Source organism: Anas acuta, chromosome 1 (assembly GCF_963932015.1).
Source record: "Anas acuta chromosome 1, bAnaAcu1.1, whole genome shotgun sequence".
In the NCBI taxonomy this organism is placed as follows: domain Eukaryota; kingdom Metazoa; phylum Chordata; class Aves; order Anseriformes; family Anatidae; genus Anas; species Anas acuta.
The window spans coordinates 118,577,080-118,593,531 of record NC_088979.1 but is presented as its reverse complement, the minus strand read 5'-3'; the positions used below and the strand labels follow the sequence as shown (position 1 = coordinate 118,593,531).

The 16,452-nt window shown below is 41.3% G+C and overlaps 1 protein-coding gene across 43 annotated transcripts in view; it reads left to right on the top strand.

The window, feature by feature from the left end:
* Positions 1-16,452, top strand: part of ZBTB20 (zinc finger and BTB domain containing 20) — a 526,186-nt gene that overhangs the window by 191,561 nt on the left and 318,173 nt on the right. For 4 of the 43 annotated variants that reach the window (XM_068697447.1, XM_068697278.1, XM_068697344.1 and 1 more), the window contains one exon: positions 4,886-4,934. The exons of the other annotated variants lie outside the window; for them this stretch is intronic. The gene's annotated coding sequence lies outside the window, so the exon portion shown is untranslated. The remainder of the gene's footprint in view (positions 1-4,885; positions 4,935-16,452) is intronic. 43 annotated transcript variants of the gene reach the window in all.

Here is a 16,452-nt window from a genome sequence, read left to right as displayed (position 1 = left end):
CAAGATAGCCAGGTTGGAGATAGCGAGTGCTTGGCAGGTCAGTCTGTGCTGTTAAAGGCTATTGCAAAAGTATCTGGCTTTGCAGAGTGTTTGTGTCAGTAATACCGAAGGCATCACTGAATCAAAATTTCACTGAGCTTTCCCCAGCAGGCTATTTTTTTTATTATTATTTTCTGTCTACATAATGTTTTCTTAGGAATTTCATTCCAGCTCATGTTTGCATGGAAATTCTGAATAATGTAATTACTTTGTAAAATGGAAGAGCGTTATTTTATTTTGCCTCTTTTAAGACTGGCAGAACCTTTCCATGGAATTAGGCGTGTAATTCCCAGCAGTGACAGGATTTTTGCACCAGATCCCTCAATGTCATCTCTGAATATGGACCATTTGAGGTCACGATCCTGCAGTCCCAGTTCATTTAGGTGTGGGGTATAGTGGCACAGTTCCTGTGGGCGTAGGTTGTAAGATCAGACCATCAATGGGAAAACCTGCCAAACTTCATTCTCAGAGCCTGAGCCAGAGACAGATGAATTCTCATCTCTGCTCGGTTTCCTTTTCCATTCATTAGGATTTCTAGTGTGGAGGGTAATCTGTTTTGTCATGTCTCTTGCCCTCTTTTAATACAAAACTGGCCTTCTTATGTGTGAATGGCTGTCATTTCTCCAGAACAAATGATACCGGATTCCTGAAGCAAACAATTATAAAATGATTACCCCTTGAGCTGACTTAGTGTGCAGATGACAGCTTTTGCCTAGATGCAGTTAACAACTGGAGGGAATTTCCAGCAGTCAGACATCACACAAGCCCGAGGAATGCAGAGAGGGGTGCTGAGGAACCCAGAAATCAGGTGACCGTGAGGGTGTGGGCTTGCATTAGTGTGTCATCCTGATGGAAAATACAGCACAATTATAGGTGAGAAATCCCCGGGTCTCAATAGGCAAGGCTCCTATAGGTACTGATTTATGCATGGATAGCACTTGAGTGTGCCGTTGGATTTGTGCCAGCGCCTCTTTGCCATATGATATTGACCCCAGAAATGATACTATTTGCTGTCTCTTCCTTGTGTTTGTAGTTTAGAGAACACTATTCTTCACAGCTATCTCTGCCTGTATTCTGATCATGCTTGCCATTCACGAAGACATTTATTTGCTGTGAAAATCTCCTGTTCTGTTTACTGGTCTTGGTTATGCTGTGGTCTTCCTGAGCTCTACAACTTCACTGAAGAAAATCTGCCCGCACCCCTCTAGGTATCTAGCAAATATTTTGTTCCCTCAGGATACCAGTCACAGTGACTTCAAATGTTTTCCTGCCCTGTCCAGAGAATTGCTCTCTGGTAAGGATTCAGGATAGTTCTTAATACAGGAAGATAATCACAATTGGTACGTATGATTATAATCTGTAGCAAATATGAAATCTCCTACATTAATGTGTATGTTTCTTGGAATAGTACTGGACCAGAGTTTTGTATTAGATAGTCCCTAAATTTCTCAGGTTCTGGAAAATTCATTTTTTTTCTCATATGTGAAACCTTAGCCTGTTGCAGAGATGAGGAAATGGATGGTGAAAGGTCCCTTCACTACAATGTCCAAATTTATCACAGGGGCTTTCAAACTAAATGCAGTAATGTTCAGGTGCTTGACTCTGAGGGGAATTCAAAGCCCAGAGGTAGGGTCTTTATCCGCTATTTGGCAAGTACTGAGGGCAAAGGTAAGAATCTCGCTGGGTGGAGTGCTGCCTGGAGGAAGCCAAAGGGAAGCTCTAGGGGCTAAAGGTTCGATGATTCTTTCACAGGCAGGATTTCTTACCAGCAATTACACTGAAACACAGAATGGATCCTGTCCGGCTGCAGCCATTAGTGTCCCAGAGAAATCCAGGTGTGTCAGGTAAACTCTACTCTTTATGAAATTACCAGCTGCTAAAACACGTTTTTAGATCCCCCTATCCTTTCAGCTGTGTGACATCGGCATATATTTCCCATGCCTTACGATGGTGGAAAACATTTCTGATGTCCCCGCATTGTCAGACTGTCAAGGGCACAGCTATGTGATTATCATTATTGTGATTTAATTACATTTAAAAGCATTTACTTTCTGAAAATCTTGTACGCTCTCTCTGTCATAATGTTTAGAATGTATCTTTACCATACAGTAGTTATTCTTTAAGGCTCCTTATACCTAGGAAATCTTGTAAAAAGAAATATACTGGATAGCAGAACAGAAATTCCTTACCTAATGCTGAACTAATTCTTAGAGCTGCGTCGTGATTACTCTTGGAGGCACTGGTGGAAGTCTAGCAAGGGTAATGGACTTTTTCTCACGATCTCTCCATGATGAGATGGTAGGAGTCACAGAAATCTATCTTGTAAAACACTGAGGCTCACTCACTTCTACGGCTCCTACTACTTCATCCCCATGTCTGAATGGGATAGGATTTTGCCTGTAACTTCCTTCTACTGCTTTCTAGAGAGAGCAACAGGGGAATGAAGTTCTGGGCAGCAGGTAAGCTGTGTGACAAAGCAAGTTTTCTTTGTAGCACACTGAGAGGTTAGGCAAACAGGATGTCACCTGCAATTGCCACCAGAACTCTGTTTACAGTTTCGTTATTGAGTACAGCCATTTTCTGATTGCTCGTCTCACAGGTGGAGAGGAATCTTGGCCTCGATAAAGTCAGTGGGACTTTTCCACGTTCCTTTCAGTGGAGCCAGGTTGTGTTGCAAATACATGTGCTTGAGCTGCCTGGGTCTGCAGGGTAGGTTATGGGATGCCTGCTGCATTGCACATGTGCATCAGTTCCCACCTCTCCAGCAGTGCCGCCTGGATGAGGGGCAGGTGCTGACTCTTCTGTCTGACGTGTTATCAGCCTCAAGGTAAAGGAGGAAATGGAGGAAATTCCTTAGGTGATGTAGAGAAAAACAGTTTACAATAGAAAAATAAACATGTGATGCTCTGTTTAGTAGGAGGTGGTTTTATTGTTGCTTTTTTTGAAATAACATGATTAAACTTTTTTTTTTTATAATGATGTAGAAGTTGTCAGGCATGTTTTAGCCCAGCAATGGTCAAATTAAGGTTTATTTCACTTTTAATCTCCTCATTTTAGGTTGTCTGGAGTTCTTTTGTGAAAGTTCATAAGACTATATTGGTTAGAAATTATTCTCCTATCTTATCTAGCCCCAATTTAATATTAGCTAACAGAACCGATCTTTCTTCCGTGGAGCCAAGGAGGAACCAGCAAATTCCATGCCCAGTTCAGACAAACTGGTCCTCTGTGAGACAGGGGCTGTGCTGAAAACCAGGTGTAAAATCCCCAGTCCATGCCTCAGTTTGGCTTTTCTGCTCCTCTGCAGCGCTGATCTGCAAATGGAGACTCCCGGGCTGATCGTTTTCGATGCTGAGCTTTCAAAACTGAGCGTGTGTTTGGCCTGGCTTTGTTTAAACTTAGAAAAATTAACGGAGCTCATTCTGCACAACTGAAATCCCAGTCTTCACACTTCCACAGAACATTTGAGCTAGCTTTATTTGCAAGTCTAACACTAATTCATGAGGCTGAGTTGACAGAAAAGGTAGATGGTACCATTACCTTTTAAGTAGGTCCTACCTTTATTTTGGTGGGATTTTTGCTGGTATCAGTGCTTGGGAGTATTTCTGTGTTATTCTCCAGTTTGCTAATCTCTCTCTAATGCTATATTTCCTCCATGGCTTGTTTCTAAAGGCCACTTCCTTGAGGTTATGGTAAGACCTCAGTTAGACAGAGAGGGAGAAATTGTAAGAACCTAACCCAAAAATTCTAACACAAATCTTACCTAATACAAATTACGGGGATTTTGCTATATACAACATATAGATAACATATAACAGCTTCCTCTGTGATGGCCACACTTACTGGCTGTCACTGCTCAGTTTACTAGGCTGAGTTAAAATGGGCTCTTTGCTGCCCTGTAGATCTCTACCTGTAGACAGGGAAAGGAATTGTGTCCCCTCGCTCTCCACTTCATAACTACAATCCCAATTATCTTGTCAGAGGGATGTTTTTTATGGGAAAAAGGTAACATATCACCACAATAACTTCTGAACAGAGCTCTTGCCTGAGGACTTGGTGTAGCAGAGAAGGTTGTGTTTTACCTTCAGGCCCTGTACAAATAGAAATAGCTTGAACAGTGAGCCAGCAAAATGTGAAATTAAAGAGGGGCAAATGTACATTTACTTTTTGTATATTCACATTAATCAGGCATATCATTTTTATTTGGAAAAGACAGTTTCAAGAAAAGTAAAGCCATATCAATTAAAAATGTGAAGAGGGAAAATCAGAATATTGGTTTTGCGTGTGTATATTGTGTGGCTTTGTTTTCTTTTTTGCTTAAGTTCATCACCCATATGTTGTAGTAATGCATGACATTACATGCCAATCTATTTGTTAGACTGGAAGATGCACAGGTTTAGGAAAGGTGAAGGTTCAGTAAGTACTAAGCTTATGCCTAGTGAATATTAATTAGTCATACGGAATGCTGCTAGCCTTTCTATAGGGACATGCAATAATGCAAATATGAAAGCATGGAAGGGCTTACGTGGAAATTCTGATGGATTCATTTCTGTCTTTTCAATTCTGTGGGAAAGTTCAGCATTTTTTCTAAATTCTGACTTCAGAAGGAAATGAGAAGTCCAATTTTCTGATTTTTAGATGCATCTCTAAAATGCAACAGAAGGCATGTTAGCTTACTAGCAAAAGTAATAGAAGGCCCAAAGTGTAAACCTCTAGAGACACCAAAAAACCAAAACCCAACCCTGGGATCTGTTGCTTTTAGAAATGCTGTAAGGATAACTTGTGTGCTTTTTCAATGCTACAACCTGTATCTCTCTTTCTGACTTTCCTCTGTCATTCTTCTGTCCAGGTACACCTGATTCTCTGTGTTCTTTTGGGTTTCAAATAGTAGAATTCAGGTGAGCACCTCCCTTTTTGCTGACTAAGGCTACTCTAACAGATAGCTGAGTATTGTGAGTGCCGGGAGGAATGACTGCTTTGTGGACAGATATTGTAGCAGACAGAAGTATTGATTGGGTTTCATTGTAATAAACATTGCCAGATGTTATCTCAGTGTGCACTGTTTACATTAGTAAATAAATAAATCCTCTAGAGCATAATTATTCTCTATAATGTTTTTTCAAAAGTTTACTATTGTCTCCTTTTATATGTCTAAAGTGACCTTCCTCTGCTCTCTGTGTGGCTTGAGAAACTAATTAGGACATGTGAACCTAATTGTAAAATACAAATCCTGATCCACATTCAGATATCATATCAAGGCTGAGTCTAGGGTGTATGTGTACTAGCATCTTCTTTTTGGGTACTCTTTCTTCATCTGAGACCTTTTCTCATAGGAAATACGTGAACAGGTTTTTTTCACTGTTGTGTTACTGTCCATGCTATTATCCAAGATAAACACCTTGTCATGCAAATGTCATGGTAAACATCTGTGTCCTCTTATTCTTGGCAAAGCCTCTCAAAACTGGTGGGTCACTTGGTACACAAAATAATGATGGGATTCCAGCATAGGCGGAGTCACCAGTGCACGCAAGGCCAGCGTGTTAGTTATTAAATAAGCTAAAAGAGCTCAAAGGATCTGAGCTTCCACAAAGGCGAAGACTCACGAGAGTCCAGATTTGCTCTTCAGACTGTGAATGCACAGCACATCATCACAGCGCACAGCAGATCAGCGTGGGCCTGTGTGGAGCTCCTGCGTCTACGCTTGGCTGGTGCTGCCTTTTTCCTTGCAAGAGGCATGGCAGATTGAAGCATACTTAGGTTTTGAGTTTCTTGATCCCTGCTGTAATCAGCTCTCCCCAAAACACCCAGCAAGTTCACAAGAGGTTTTTCGAAGTGTAGCTAGTAACCATAAAACTTTGTGCTGAATGAGAGCTGAAAATGTCTGCTTGGCCTTCCGAGAGTGAGTTTTTTTTATTTCCAGTGAAACTCTACCTATTATGTTGAAGTACTGGTTCCTTGCTTTGCTAGATTAAGCCATCGTGTAATTTATCATCTTGAGTAATGTGTGCTTCCACAGACGTGCAGGTTCCCTTGGCAAGTTGGCTCCCTCTGGAGACTCCCCAAAACATACTTAGAGCAACTTCTGTAGGTTTAGAAAGATGCCAGTGAGTATCTCAATTCTCTGCCAGTGAACCAACATTATTAACCTTACATCTCCCAAATTAAATAATCTTTCTCTGTCATATCTGAAGTTTAAATTCATATAAAAGATGTGCTTTTTCCCCCAAACTCTTAATAGTTTTATGGGTTGTTGTTTTTGTGTTTCTTCTGCTTAATCAGCTGAATTTAACTGTACTCGTTCTCTTTATTTAGCTATGTGTATAATTATTCTATACATTTTACTGGAACTTCTGTAATGGAAGCACAAACAAGTTGTGTGTTTATGTATGCATAGCTATCCTTTAAAATTTGGAGGACTACCCATTTTTAATATTATGTTATAGGGGACAAAGACCATCAAACCCATATTTATTTTTCATTTTTAGTGTCTCCCCTTTTCATTGGCACAAAGGGGAAAGAAATAAAAATGAATAAATAGCCAAGGAAGAGGAAAATCTCACCTTCCCACCTTATTTCTTGTTGTGTATGTGAATGCTTTCAGCGATGCCTCTGAAAACTTTGAAGAGAGCTACTTGCTTCTGGAAATGCCTGTGTGGCATGAAGTATAGCTGTCCATTTAAAATGTGTCTCTATTTCTTATCTCACTTTCACTTTGAATAGTCAAGTGCACGTCCAAACAGCAACCACTGAAGGAACAAATTCGAGTTGCATGCAAACATGGCTCATCAACTGTGCATTTTTCCCGTTTCTAAGGAATAAAGATCACAAGTGTGAAATGAAACATAACAGGGAGGCACTGGAGTGCAGATCTGAAGGTGGAATTTGCATTGGCTGCACTTCAGCACAGATGGTAGAAAAACTTAAATCTACTCTTGGGTCCTGAGACCTCCCCCCCCCTCACACACACACCTCAGGTTAGTGAATGTATCTAAGGAAGGAAAGTGGAGCAGGTAATTCCTGAGGGATTCTAGCCATTCATGCTCCTTAAAAGAAGGAGCCATGGGAAATATGCCTCAACATCACTATTTTGTTGGCTGCAATGGGATTTTTGTTTAGCGCAATAGCTCTCCTAATCACCATCTAACCAGTCGTGTCCCTAATAATGTAAAAGGTGTAGCACAGCCTTCCTCAGGATTACTCTTCTGCGAAATTAAATGCCTTCATTGTTCCTCCCATCTAGGTAGGAGAAGTAAACCAAAGAATGACTGAAGTCTGCAGTCAGTCTGTTTGTGCCCCTTTTGATTTTAAGGGGGGAAGGAGTGTGCATAGGCTTAATGCATCCTCCTCAGTAACTGGGATAAAAAACCTTGGCTTTACTCTCCTTGTACTGTCCTAGTCTCTTGGCTCTGTCATAATACAGGGACATAACATCAGACCCCTTCTGGTTTGGGGGAAAGTTAGGACTCCTGAACTCTTGGAGCTCATATTTCAGGTAAATGTTGCAGCACTTAGCAGATGTGACTGCAGGGAAGTTGTTTTTTCTGTTTGGTAGAGAGGGAGATATACATTTCCCTGTTCATGCTCTACATTTGTATGCACCAACCCTGTCTCTTAATGATCGGTTCCCAGGATAAGGTGGGATCTGTGTATCCAGGACCAGTTTGGTGGTGTTTTTTTTTTTTTTTTTTTTTTTTTTGTTTGGCATCTCCTGTGTCGCTGTGTGCAGTGATGCCAGTTAATGCTCATTGAGGCAGAGGATTTGCGATTCTGGTTCTTGGCCTGAAGTGGATTGAGATTCATAAAATATAATCTCAAATCACAAAGCCACCATGGGAGGTTTACAGCTTCTGTGACTATCTCACTTGGGCTAGATTTGAATCAGCAATCAGGAGGTGAATGGTATTGTTCTTATCCCACTGCCAATTTCCTGAGCTAACATAATCTGTGTGTGTGTGTGTGTGTTACAAAACTTTATTTTCCAATTGAATGCATCCATCCTTTAAAAACTGGTTAAAAAAACAAAAGACAAAATGTAAAGGAAATTTACCATCCAAAAAAAATACAGAGCAGTGCTAAGGACTTTAAAATATATGTAAACATCAGTTCCTGCCAAGTTAGTCATTACTAAGAGTTAACAACACGGGGGATTGATTGAGAGAATGATTGTTGCTGTAGAATGATGATTTAATAAGAGAAAATCTGATAGATTTGACATGCTACATAAAATGTGCAGAACGGTTATTCTTTGGGAAATTGCAACTTTCATTTGCACCCTTTACAGCCGTGTTTGTTCTGTGCCTTGCCACGTTCCCCTTCTTCCCTGTTATTCTCTTTCATTGCCGTAAATCATTAGCATTCACCATTGTTACACGTGTCACAGGAAAAAGAAAACGCACGTGCCATTTCCCTTCCTCTTCTTGCCTCCTCTTACACCTTCACTTGGTCTGTTTTCCAGTAGTCACCCACCAGCTTTGTGCCATAGGGCGCTGCAAAATGTCTTGCTCCTCATCTTGAGAAGATGGCTGCTGAGAACTCAATTTTATTTCCCTTTTGCTACTGTTTCCTTCATAAGCATCCACTCCTCACTGTTCTGGCTGATTACTATTTACCTGTTCCTTAGTCCTAACAACATGCCTGGTGCTTTATAAGCCGGAAAATAAAGGCTGTCTCAGCTCAAAGTTGTTGTCGTACAGGACAAATAGACAGAAAAGCCCTTCTATTGTTCCCATCTTTATTGATGAGCTGGGCTTTGTCCTTCAGTTTTTCAGCAATAATTTATGAGAAGGTGTTTTGTTGTGTGTGTTGTTGTGGTTTTTTCCTAAATCTGAAATGTCCAATGCCTCTGAAGATCCTGTTGCAAGTGTTGTCAGTGTGTTTTGTCTTCTGTAAAGTGTGGTGGCTCATGCAGGCCCTGCTCAGGTAATAGCACAACCTAAGCTTCTGTGCCCTTTTCCTGTAGATAGGGGATGCTGATGTCAAAGGCTGGGCTAAAAATGGTCTTCTCCTTGCCTCAGCAACATCTTGGGCTAGCTTTAGTGCCTGTATTGTATGAATCATTTAAAAAAAAATAAATCCTAGAGTCTGATTACAACAAATAAATTCCATAACACCCTATGCACTATATCTGTTGTCATGCCAAAGAGCATAATATAAAATAATGACTGCGAATGACAGCAATTAAAAAAAAACAAAACAAAAAAACAAAAAAAAAAAAAAAACACACACACACACACAAAACAACAGCAAACAATAGTGTAATTTGACCCTAAGAACATTTGGGGAAAAAAAAAAAAAGGTTTAAAAGAAAACAAGGCAAAAATGGGAACATGGACTGGCATCACGGACAGTGTCATGAAACTACAGTCAGAGGTATGAGCCTAGTAGAAAGAAAGAGAGAAGGGGGTTGGGGGGCGAGTTACTTATGAATCAGTACAACTGTGCTTTGTTCTGCATGAGTGTTTTAATAGAGCAAGTGTAATATAAGGATCAGGTGGGCTCGTGGGAATGGAACAAAAGGTTTTGTAAAATTAAAGCAAAATAATTATAGCTCTAGGTGTAGAGTGAGCACACTCCAGCAGTTGATAGCGGGAACCTGCTCAGAATGGAGAAGGGAGGAGGGAGAAAGATGCAGTTGGAAGGTTTTTTTGTTTTGCTTTGTTTTTTAATGTATACGTGCACACACACACGTGCATAAACACGCATAATGTAAACAGATTTATATATGTACGTTAGCAAAGACTTTTTAATCCCTGACAGTTGCAAGCAACTTTAGAAGTGATTAATAATACCCACACACAAAAACGCATTAAAAAGAAAATTTAAGGAATAGTCTCAAATGAATTAATTAACAACACAAAAAAAAAATCACAGTGGAATGCTGTCTTTTTAGTCAAATAGAGGACTGTAATCTAAAATGGAGACAATCCTCTGACACGGGATTCAGAGATGATATTCCTGTAAAAGCCCAACGAGGAATATACACGGAGTGCCAAGTACACCAAGGAGCCAAGCTCAAAAGTCCAGAAGTGGACATGATCTCCTAGGCATCGTGGGAGGGCTTTCAGCAATAAAGGTGTTAAAGGATCTCCCCTGGTGCTTAAAGGTGTTAAAGGGTCTCCCCTGTTTGGGTAAAGTGTTCTTGCAGAAGAGCTGTTTCCTACCTAAATTTAAGAGCAGTTTTGCTGGTAAGACGACAGCTTGGTCGATCCCATGGTGGTCTCTCTGTATCTAGTTGTTTGCTTTTTCTTTCCTTTACCATCCATTTATATATGTACCTAAATACACGAGGGTGTGTACACTTAAGTACATATTTACGTGCCTGTAATGTAAAAGTAATAATCCTCCCCCAAAGAATCCCTGCCTCAGGTCCACCGTCCTTTTCTCTCTGGGTTGTTGGTTGCCTTCAAAGGTGTAACTAAGGAATAGTAACTTGTGAGTAGTGAGAGGTGTGCATCTTTCTCTGTCATGTTAGGTTCAAAATGTCCAGAATCTGTTCCTGTTGTGGGCAGTGAGTAACAAATACGTAATTTTTCTTTGGAGATTTATCAAGAGAGTTAATGAACATTAGTTCCATTAACTCCCCGTGGCATCTGTGGGTTGGGATGGGCTCCTTTCTGCTTATGTGCCGCTATGTGGAGTGTTACGAGGAGCACAAGCGTGTACCTGTGATAAAAGGGATCGGTTTTGTTCCCAAACTACACCAGCTTCCCTCCTGTGGTGGAGAAGGCTTCTGACGGGTGCAGTGAAAGGCAGGCAGGCTGTGGAGAGGAGGCTCTGCGGAGCCCACAAGCTGTAGTAGCAGGCACAGCTACTACAGATGGCTGGTGTGTGAGATAAGGCCTTGGCGAGGGAGGGGGGCGATCGGCCCTACCTCCCACCACATTTCCCCTTATTCTGCCGTCAGATTTCTCTTATTCAGAGTTTGTTCGGGATAATTGTTCACAGACAATATATTTTTTTTGCGCTCATGCTGTAATCAGAGGCTGTTGTCACTTGAAGCAGAGCACATCTCTTAGGTGGTGCTTTCTGCCAGAATGTGGAGGCTGAGATCAGAGTGAAGCTTTATGAGCTCCATTTGGTGCTTTTTACTTCCGTCTTGTTTCTCTCTCTGCAGGGGATGTGAAACTAGATTTGTCCTGTTTCCACAGCAGGGTTTTGGTTTATTTTGTTTTTCCATAGCATTTCATTCTGTGGCGCAAATCCAGAGGAGAGTGTGTTGCAGAGATGGATTTGAATGTCAGACAGAAAGAGTTGTGTTTAATAAACTCTTTGTTGTAAATTATAGAAACTAGGGAGCAGGAGGCCCATGTTTAATACAAACATTCTGTGGTTAACTTATCACTTTAAGTGTTTACCCCGTAACATAAAGAACAGTGAAACAAGATAACTTTGCTAGAGGGGTTGCTCATGGGGTATGAAGCTCAAGACTGAAATTCCTTCTTTGTGGGCAGGCATCTCAAACTCCCTCCACCTTCCATATTTTTTTTTCCTCTGGCACATAAATTGATTATCATGTAATTCACCCTGAAATTGACTTCCTATATGTTCTCTTTGTGTTCCTATAAGAGGTTTGTGGTGATAAGGAAGGCTGGTGGTGTTTGGAATAACCAAAAATCCCATTACCCCCTGGTGGTTCAGTATTGTGTCCTGCTTATATACCTGCCTCCGTCTTCGAGGCGGCTGCCTAGCAGAACTGAGAGACGATATAGGACTAGATCAACAAAAGAAAAAAAAAAATAATGTTATAGGCTTTCAGGAAAAAAAAGGTGCTTTAGCAATATAATACCATACTTGAAGATGTCAGCCCAGCATGCAAACAGCTGAACGTGTAACTCCCCTTATACATAATGACTGCTGCTTGTTTTCCTGTGCTCACCAGCTTTTGAAAACTCCTCTCTGTTTGTATCATACCATGAGTTACGTATCTATGTTGATCTCATTTCGAAGTGATTTGTCAACATGAGCCTATTGTGAAATTAAAGGTCAATAACAGGCCAGGCAGTTGACAGGGTAAGCACTGCACACTGGAAAGGGAGAGGTCAAGAATAGCACATCAAATCCTAAGTCTTCAGATGTGCCTCGTGAGTAGTGCGTTTTGCTGTTTAGGAACAGAGATGCTATAAAGCTTCAGAGTCAAGCACTCATTCACAGCAGGACACAATATGCCAGTATCTGTCACATTCCAAGTCCTTGCAACACTATTGAAGTCAGAGAATTCAAGTCCCAGATTCCTGGCTTTTTTTTAAAGATCAGCTCACTTTCTTTCTTGTTATTCCAGTAACTCTGACATATGTGCATGCACACACATATAGGTGTGCTGATATTTTTTCCAAAGCATGAAATTAAAAACAAACAACAAAAACGTTTTTTTTTTTTTTTTTCCCTTTGTCCTTTTATTTTTTTGGCAAAAGGCACTTCATAAGTAGTTTATATTCCAGCTTCATTTTCTTCCATTCACCCTCTGCTGGGAGCTAAGTCCAAAGGATTAAGACAGGAACAGGCCTGTATTATATAATTTAATAAATTAAAAGTGTTCTAAATAGCTCTTAAAAAAAAGAAAAAAGGTAGGATTTCCACTTTTGCTCGGAAAGAACTGATGCAATCCTGTTTGCAATGAACTGAGGCGATGCTGCTTTCCCTACATCTGCTTTGGAATTCAATGAGCAACAATGTACAGCCAGCAGTAAAGACTTCTATCCCTTTCTTTGCTCTTTCATCTGATTCTCCTGCTCCTAGTCTATAGGAGAATGAAGCTAGTCTGGCTAGAGAATTTGCACCCTCCTTTTCTCATAAGGAAGATGAAGTTTTTTTAGATAACAGTAGGGACAATTTCTGGTCTCATTGAAGTCACTGGCAGTTTTCCAGATGATTTGTTATGAGATTTGGCCTTGAGAAAAAGGATCAGTCACACTCATCTCCTTTTTATTCTGAACTAGAATGACCCATATCACTACCCAGTGATGGCTGCCTAGGATACTAGCAGTGAATTTTTGGAAAATGATCAAAAGTTCAAATATATGCAAGAATGCATGAAACCCACTGTCTAAGCAACCAGAGAGAATGCAGTTGGCCTCAGCAAAATACGTGATTAAATAGAACCAAATAAAATTGGAAGCTTGTTATGAAAGACCATCTCTATCCATTTTATTATTTGCCTATGAAATATTATGTTAGGGTGAGGCCTGGAACAGTCATCTCAAACCTAAATGTAAGTATGTATCTTCCTGCAGTCTCTGAAATTTTTTGATTGCAGAACACTATAAATGGTGCAAAACAAAGTCTCTTTTCCAAGTTCCCTACAGTGAACAATTTAAGAGCATTTAGTCTTAGCTGGTATTAGGACTTCATGTCCTCAGAGAATAAATGCTGCCCCTTTGATCTCTAGATATAAAAGTCACTATTTCCCAGGAGCTGGGGAAGATCTGGGGCCCCGGAGCAGAGACAGAGACACAAAATGAGAGCCTGGCAGCAGTGGTCCATTCCCAGCGTCGCTGCTGACTTGTTGCAAACTTTGAAAAAAAACAACTATCAGTGGCCCCCGGTATTCTCTATTTTTGAAATGAATTTAAGAGTATTCATCTGTCTTAGCAACATTAATTAAGCAAGGAAACAAATAATGTTGAAGAAATAGTCATATTTTCTGACCTTACTGTAGCGTCTTCCTTTTTTTTTTTTTTTTTTTTAAATTTTTGTGTAAGCAGATAGTTTGCAAAGTAAATTCACAGGCACCTGATTTTGCATATCTGTGTCCTGTGCAGTGCCCCTTCCTCTGGGTAAGGAGGTGAAAAACGATACTTGAATCTAAGACTCTTCCCTGTCTTCTGGAGGGGAGAAGCTGAATGCAGAGGTGGCAGGTCAAAGAGAATATAAGATTTCATTACAATCGAGTTGTGTCTGTATTTGAAAGCATTTTATTAACATGTTGCTATCCAGAGTTTTGCCTTTCAACATTTCTTGTAGGAGGTGAATTTTCCGGTTGGTTTGTCTTTGCTGTCAAAAAAGTCAAGCTGATTTTTTCTTTCTTCTGATTAAGTGAATAAATGTTAAGAGTAATTAAGCCAAGGAGAGTTTAAAATTTATTTTTTTTTTCACTCTTTAATTCCTAACCTAGTAAACAAACTGCTTGTATCCATCTTTACAGAGATTTTAAAACCACTGTGCTGAAAGTATAGTGTAAAAACACCAGTTCTCACTTTAGAGTCAAAACCACTTTGATGACCGCCAAACCTCATGTGTTAAACTTGCAAGTAGAAATCATGTTTTTCATTATTCGTTACCTCAAGGTTACTTCAGGGCTAGGGTTTCCCGTGAAGATCAAACAAGGTTTTTTTTTTTTCCCCTGTCTTGCACGTCCTCACTTGTGCCCAGATTATGCCCTCCGAAAGTACTAAGCGTCAAACTGTGGCCTTGAAGCTGGAGGGAGGATTGTTTGGTGTTTTTAAGGCTCTGATCAGCAGACCAAGAGAAATCTGGGTTCTTTTCCTCGTCTCCGGCTCTGTAACCTTGGAAAACTCAATATATCTGTGCCTGTGTTCCCCGGCTGCAAAGGGCAGGGGATGCTCTTTCCCTGCTGCATTAGGTCCTTTGAAGATAAACCTGCTCTCCGAAACTGATAACGAGCACTAGAAAATGCATGTGTTGGTCAGGTTCCCAGTCCGTGGCCTGAGTGGGGAGTCTTTTCTCGCAGTGCCTAGTCCTGGAGATCTACCAGGAAACCTTCCTTACTCTAAGGCGATCACATAGGGCCTCTGTGCTCCTTCCTGAGCGCACCTTGTCAGCAGCTGCTTCGGGAAACCTCTGCTTCTCCCTCCGCTGTTGCCCTGGCTGTTGACATACAAAAGATTTGTGTGCTCCTCTCATGCTTGAGGGATGTAGAGACTGAAGTTGCCCAGCCTGGCTTAGTACTTTGGAGCTTTTGATCCCCTTTGCAGGGTGAAAAAGGCTGTTTCCAGAGCTCTAATGGTGCATTTTTCTGTGATTTATTATCTGCAAATGCTCGCGTTCCTGATACACTTCTCTTGGAAATGTTTTGCTGAAGCCTTATCCGCATAGGCTGATCATATGTGCCCCAGATATAAACAGGAAGGAAAGGTTTCCAGTTCCATCTGCTGCAGTCTAGAACAATTTTATCCACCGTTGGCTGGGGGGAAGCAATTCTGATTTAAAGGGCATGTAAGCTCTGTGTTATTAGTCTGATAGGATAAGGTATTACGGTTTTTCTCCTGGTGAGTTTTTAAACCTGAGCTGAAAATAAGTGCACTGCATGCTGTAATGAAGATGGATAAAACTTTAAATAAATAAGTAAAAAATAAAACTATATAAAAAAAAAAAAAAGCAGAGCTGGAACTGTGCATCAGTGATGTCTACTGGGCACCTGGACTGTTGGTTAAAATCCCATCAGGGAGAATCTTCTGCCAAACAGCCAGCCAGCTTTTCTCCGGCAACTTTCAACAGAGGTAGGTGGGAAACCCCAACAAAAACAGTCGAGCACATGCAAGCTCCTTGTAGCCAGCCAATTAATGGATGCAGCCTCTTCACCGGGGCCCAAAATCCCTTTTCCACTTGGTAACAGCCCGTGCAGGCTGACCTAAGGGACATGTGCTGCTTACCAAGCCACTGTTCAGCCTTCCCAAAGACATCGCTCCTTGGGTCGGGTCTGGATCAGAGGCACACCTTTGTAAATTCGGTGTTGGTGGCAGGGATTCAGGTAGAAGTATCTCAGATTTGCCTTAGGGTTTTCTGATCAGAAGCCGGTCTGTGGATTTAGGTAGGGATTTACTGGATAAAGGCATAGCATTCAGCAGCTGAATTTTAACCCTCCTGGAGCACTTAAATCATTTGTTACCCACTTAGTGTACCTAAACATGGGTGTAATTTGCAGGATATGTTTCTCTTTCTCCAAGTTAAGATGTTCTTCTAAAGTTACTATTCCGAGTTCTGCTTTCCTCTGCTGTAGCAGCTGAAACTGCTCAGGGATAGTGCCGTAGTGGTGACACGTGGCGTGGATAGTGCTGAGGGTCCCTTCTGTGGGGAGATGGGATGGGGACGTTAGTCCTGTGAGCTGCTGTGGTCCCCCAGAAAGCACCAAGACACGTTAAGAGATTTTTCTTTCTGGACATCGCCGCAGAAAGTCTGGCTGGCTGGTGGAAATAATAATAAAAAAGCTTTGAAACCGAGAGCAAGTAGGAGCTTCTAGCAGGGAGAAAAAAAAATAATCCAAAGGGGAAGTTAAAAAGTGACAGTGACCACGTATCCGTGTTTCTGTCAATTGAATTTGGAAGGGTTTCTCCCCAAAAAGTGCACACAGATTTGCGGGGCTGCCGGCAGCCCTGCAGCCGCACGGTGCCGGTGCCACGCGAGCGAGGAGAGGGCCGGCTGCACTTCTGTCCTCCCCTGGGGGACGGCTGTGAAGGAAGG